Source organism: Dreissena polymorpha, chromosome 12 (assembly GCF_020536995.1).
Source record: "Dreissena polymorpha isolate Duluth1 chromosome 12, UMN_Dpol_1.0, whole genome shotgun sequence".
Classification (NCBI taxonomy): Eukaryota; Metazoa; Mollusca; class Bivalvia; order Myida; family Dreissenidae; genus Dreissena; species Dreissena polymorpha.
The window spans coordinates 11,451,775-11,458,364 of record NC_068366.1 but is presented as its reverse complement, the minus strand read 5'-3'; positions in this window follow the sequence as shown (position 1 = coordinate 11,458,364).

Here is a 6,590-nt window from a genome sequence, read left to right as displayed (position 1 = left end):
GACTGGCGATAACCTCAACGTGAGTGAGACGTTACAGTGTCTTAATTCCGGAATATGGGAAAAAACAAAAGGATGCGTCAAGAAAGGCAAGTTGCAATATTAAAATGAAACTTTGGTCACATTTTATCTTTAAAGACTTATAAACGTCCGTGCGTATGAATTGTTCTTTCATGCGCGTTTTTCCTTTTTGTGCTATTGAAATCGTGATAAGTGTCATAGTTAATGAATGGAAATGTTTCATATAACACTGGCAGCAAATGATTTATCTATGCTGGGGTCACGTTTTCACTTTCTGATAGACTCGATGAGACAACTGACAATAATAACGTTAGGGTGGGGCATAACAGTGTATGACCTCAGTGTTAAGCCCACTAACGAGATGATTTTCCTGATAAGACCTTGATAAATATGGGTTTAAACTACAAATAATCACTGAAATATTGTTCTTTGAATATCTGAAGTATCCCCTTATTATATTTTCGATACACAATTAGGCCGTAATCGCAATTGCTTTATTTTGAAGAGTGTACAACTGACATCACCATATTCAACGGAAGTGCTGAATACAACGATGGCCGTCAATACCTTGACTTTGCTCAAATTACGTGTTCCCCGGGATACAGGCTTAATGGGACAGGTGATAACAACAACGTGAGCGAGTCAGTTCAATGTTTGGAAACTGGCAACTGGGGAATACCACGTGGATGCGTCAGGAAAGGTTAGTGAATATACCATGTTTGCCACCCAAATCTCATACATTAAGAATTTATATGCATAAAGTGTGTCTTCATGTTATGGTTTATTCGACAATTTCATTAATTTCTGTCTTAAAGAATGTGCGCGCTCACTCTATTTTAAAAACGGAAATCCCTCATATAACAATGGAATCGAGTACATTGACGTTTGCGAGAATCACATGCTCAATAGGATATAAGATTAATGGGACTGGCAATAACCTCAACGTGAGCGAAAGGTAACAGTGTCTTGATACCAAAATATGGGAAAAACAAAAGGATGCGTCAAGAAAGGCAATCGCCATTACTAGGATAAAACTATGGTTACACTTTATCTTTAAATACTTATTAGTGTTAAGTGTTTATGCAATGCTCTTTCATGCGTGATTTCGTTTTGTGCTGTAGAATTTGCAATAAGTTTCACTGGTAAGATATGCTTCATATAACGATGGCCGAACATGTATTGACTACGCTTAGGTTACATGTATATTTGCACATAAAATGTGCAACTGACAATAAAAATGTAAGGGGTCATTAAAACGTTTGACCTCAGGGTTTTGACCACTAACGCGAGGCATTTACCAAACAAGTCATCGATATATACGGGTTTCAAGTAAAAATAATAATATTTGCATATCTGAAGTGTTCCCTTGTTAAAAATGTCTATATATAATTAGGCAAAAATCTTTTGCGTTATTATTTTGTAGAGTGCAAAACTGACATCAACATATTCAACGGAAGTGCTGCATACAACGATGGCCATAAATACGTTGACTTCGCTCAAATTACGTGTTCCCCGGGATACAGGCTTAATGGGACAGGTGATAACAACAACGTCAGAGAGTCAGTTCAATGTTTGGAAACTGGCAACTGGGGAATACCACGTGGATGCGTCAGGAAAGGTTAGTGAAAATACCAAGTTTGCCAACCAAATCTCATACATTAAGAATTAATATGCATAAATTGTGTCTTCATGTTATGGTTTATTCGAAAATTTCATTAATTTCTGTCTAAAAGAATGTGCGCGCTCACTCTATTTTGAAAACGGAAATCCCTCATATAACAATGGAATCAAGTACATTGACTTTTGCGGGAATCACATGCTCAATAGGATATAAGATTAATGGGACTGGCAATAACCTCAATGTGAGCGAAAGGTAACAGTGTCTTGATACCGGAATATGGGAAAAATCAAAAGGATGCGTCAAGAAAGGCAATCGCCATTACTAGGATAAAACTATGGTTACACTTTATCTTTAAATACTTATTAGTGTTAAGTGTTTATGCAATGCTCTTTCATGCGTGATTTCGTTTTGTGCTGTAGAATTTGCAATAAGTTTCACTGGTAAGATATGCTTCATATAACGATGGCCGAACATGTATTGACTACGCTTAGGTTACATGTATATTTGCACATAAAAGGTGCAACTGACAATAAAAATGTAAGGGGTCATTAAAACGTTTGACCTCAGGGTTTTGACCACTAACGCGAGGCATTTACCAAACAAGTCATCGATATATACGGGTTTCAAGTAAAAATAATAATATTTGCATATCTGAAGTGTTCCCTTGTTAAAAATGTCGATATATAATTAGGCAATAATCGTTTCCGTTGATATTTTGTAGATTGCAAAACTGACATCAACATATTCAACGGAAGTGCTGCATACAACGATGGCCGTCAATACCTTGACTTCGCTCAAATTACGTGTTCCCCGGGATACAGGCTTAATGGGACAGGTGATAACAACAACGTGAGCGAGTCAGTTCAATGTTTGGAAACTGGCAACTGGGCAATACCACATGGATGCGTCAGGAAAGGTTAGTGAATATACCATGTTTGCCACCCAAATCTCATACATTAAGAATTTATATGCATAAATTTTGTCTTCATGTTATGATTTATTCAAAAATTTCATTAATTTCTGTCTAAATGAATGTGCGCGCTCTCTCTATTTTAAAAACGGAAATCCCTCATATAACAATGGGATCAAGTACATTGACTTTTGCGGGAATCACATGCTCAATAGGATATGAGATTATTGGGACTGGCAATAACCTCAATGTGAGCGAAAGGTAACAGTGTCTTGATACCGGAATATGGGAAAAATCAAAAGGATGCGTCAAGAAAGGCAATCGCCATTACTAGGATAAAACTATGGTTACACTTTATCTTTAAATACTTATTAGTGTTAAGTGTTTATGCAATGCTCTTTCATGCGTGATTTCGTTTTGTGCTGTAGAATTTGCAATAAGTTTCACTGGTAAGATATGCTTCATATAACGATGGCCGAACATGTATTGACTACGCTTAGGTTACATGTATATTTGCACATAAAAGGTGCAACTGACAATAAAAATGTAAGGGGTCATTAAAACGTTTGACCTCAGGGTTTTGACCACTAACGCGAGGCATTTACCAAACAAGTCATCGATATATACGGGTTTCAAGTAAAAATAATAATATTTGCATATCTGAAGTGTTCCCTTGTTAAAAATGTCGATATATAATTAGGCAATAATCTTTTGCGTTGTTATTTTGTAGAGTGCAAAACTGACATCAACATATTCAACGGAAGTGCTGCATACAACGATGGCCTTCAATACCTTGACTTCGCTCAAATTACGTGTTCCCCGGGATACAGGCTTAATGGGACAGGTGATAACAACAACGTGAGCGAGTCAGTTCAATGTTTGGAACCTGGCAACTGGGGAATACCACGTGGATGCGTCAGGAAAGGTTAGTGAATATACCATGTTTGCCACCCAAATCTCATACATAAGAATTTATATGCATAAAGTGTGTCTTCATGGTATGGTTTATTCAACAATTTCATTACGTTCTGTCTGAAAGAATGTGCGCGCTCACTCTATTTTGAAAACGGAAATCCCTCATATAACAATGGGATCAAGTACATTGACTTTGCTGGAATCACATGCTCAATAGGATAAAAGATTAATGTGACTGGCAATAACCTCAACGTGAGCGAAAGGTAACAGTGTCTTGATACCAAAATATGGGAAAAAAACAAAAGGATGCGTCAAGAAAGACAAGCGACATTACTAGGATAAAACTATGGTTACACTTTATCTTTAAATACTTATTAGTGTTAAGTGTTTATGCGATGCTCTTTCATGCGTGATTTCGTTTTGTGCTGTAGAATTCTCAATAAGTTTCACTGGCATGACATGCTTCATTTAACCATGGCCGAACATGTATTGACTACGCTTAGGTAACAGGTTCAGTTGCACCTTTTAGGTGCAACTGACAATAGTTATGTAAGGGGTCATTAAAACGTTTGACCTCAGGGTTTTGACCACTAACGCGAGGCATTATTTTGTAGAGTGCAAAACTGACATCAACATATTCAACGGAAGTGCTGCATACAACGATGGCCGTCAATACCTTGACTTCGCTCAAATTACGTGTTCCCCGGGATACACGCTTAATGGGACAGGTGATAACAACAACATGAGCGAGTCAGTTCAATGTTTGGAAACTGGCAACTGGGGAATACCACATGGATGCGTCAGAAAAGGTTAGTGAATATACCATGTTTGCCACCCAAATCTCATGCATTAAGAATTTATATGCATAAATTGTGTCTTCATGTTATGATTTATTCGACAATTTCATGAATTTCTGTCTAAATGAATGTGCGCGCTCTCTCTATTTTAAAAACGGAAATCCCTCATATAACAATGGGATCAAGTACATTGACTTTTGCGGGAATCACATGCTCAATAGGATATAAGATTTATGGGACTGGCAATAACCTCAACGTGAGCGAAAGGTAACAGTGTCTTGATACCGGAATATGGGAAAAATCAAAAGGATGCGTCAAGAAAGGCAATCGCCATTACTAGGATAAAACTATGGTTACACTTTATCTTTAAATACTTATTAGTGTTAAGTGTTTATGCAATGCTCTTTCATGCGTGATTTCGTTTTGTGCTGTAGAATTTGCAATAAGTTTCACTGGTAAGATATGCTTCATATAACGATGGCCGAACATGTATTGACTACGCTTAGGTTACATGTATATTTGCACATAAAAGGTGCAACTGACAATAAAAATGTAAGGGGTCATTAAAACGTTTGACCTCAGGGTTTTGACCACTAACGCGAGGCATTTACCAAACAAGTCATCGATATATACGGGTTTCAAGTAAAAATAATAATATTTGCATATCTGAAGTGTTCCCTTGTTAAAAATGTCTATATATAATTAGGCAAAAATCTTTTGCGTTATTATTTTGTAGAGTGCAAAACTGACATCAACATATTCAACGGAAGTGCTGCATACAACGATGGCCTTCAATACCTTGACTTCGCTCAAATTACGTGTTCCCCGGGATACAGGCTTTATGGGACAGGTGATAACAACAACGTGAGCGAGTCAGTTCAATGTTTGGAAACTGGCAACTGGGGAATACCACGTGGATGCGTCAGGAAAGGTTAGTGAATATACCATGTTTGCCACCCAAATCTCATACATTAAGAATTTATATGCATAAATTGTGTCTTCATGGTATGGTTTATTCAACAATTTCATTAATTTCTGTCTGAAAGAATGTGCGCGCTCACTCTATTTTGAAAACGGAAATCCCTCATATAACAATGGGATCAAGTACATTGACTTTGCTGGAATCACATGCTCAATAGGATAGAAGATTAATGGGACTGGCAATAACCTCAACGTGAGCGAAAGGTAACAGTGTCTTGATACCAAAATATGGGGAAAAAAAGGATGCGTCAAGAAAGACAAGCGACATTACTAGGATAAAACTATGGTTACACTTTATCTTTAAATACTTATTAGTGTTAAGTGTTTATGCGATGCTCTTTCATGCGTGATTTCGTTTTGTGCTGTAGAATTTTCAATAAGTTTCACTGGCATGACATGCTTCATTTAACCATGGCCGAACATGTGTTTACTACGCTTAGGTAACAGGTTCAGTTGCACCTTTTAGGTGCAACTGAAAATAATTATGTAAGGGGTCATTAAAACGTTTGACCTCAGGGTTTTGACCACTAACGCGAGGCATTATTTTGTAGAGTGCAAAACTGACATCAACATATTCAACGGAAGTGCTGCATACAACGATGGCCGTCAATACCTTGACTTCGCTCAAATTACGTGTTCCCCAGGATACAGGCTTAATGGGACAGGTGATAACAACAACGTGAGCGAGTTAGTTCAATGTTTGGAAACTGGTAACTGGGGAATACCACGTGGATGCGTCAGGAAAGGTTAGTGAGTATACCAAGTTTATAAACAAAAGCTCATGAATTAAGAATTTCTCCGCGTAAATTGTGTCTTCATGCTATTGTTCATGTGACAATCTTATTTATTTTTGTACTATAGAATGCGCGCGATTACTCTCTGATGAAAGTGGAAGTCCCTCATATTACATTACCTAAGATTAAACTATGGTTGCACTTTATCTTTAAATACGTATTAGTGTTTAGTGTGTATTTTTCATGCGTTATTCTCTGGAATGGAAATGGTTCATATAAACATGGCCGCAAATGTAACTACCACGTCTAGGTCACGTGTTCAGTGGACTATAGACTCCATGGGACAACAGACAATTATAACGTGAGGTTGGACATAAACGTGTATGATCTCAAGAGTTTTACCACTAGACCGAGGATTTTTTTTATGATATTTGCATATAATAAGTATACTCTTGTGATAATTTCTTTGCATAATGGTGCCATTATCTTAATAGCTTTTATTTCGCAGAATGCTTTACTAACGTCACAATTTTAAACGGAAGTGCTACATACAACCACGGCCGTAAATACCTTGACTACGCTCAAATTACTTGTTATCCTGGATACAGGATTAA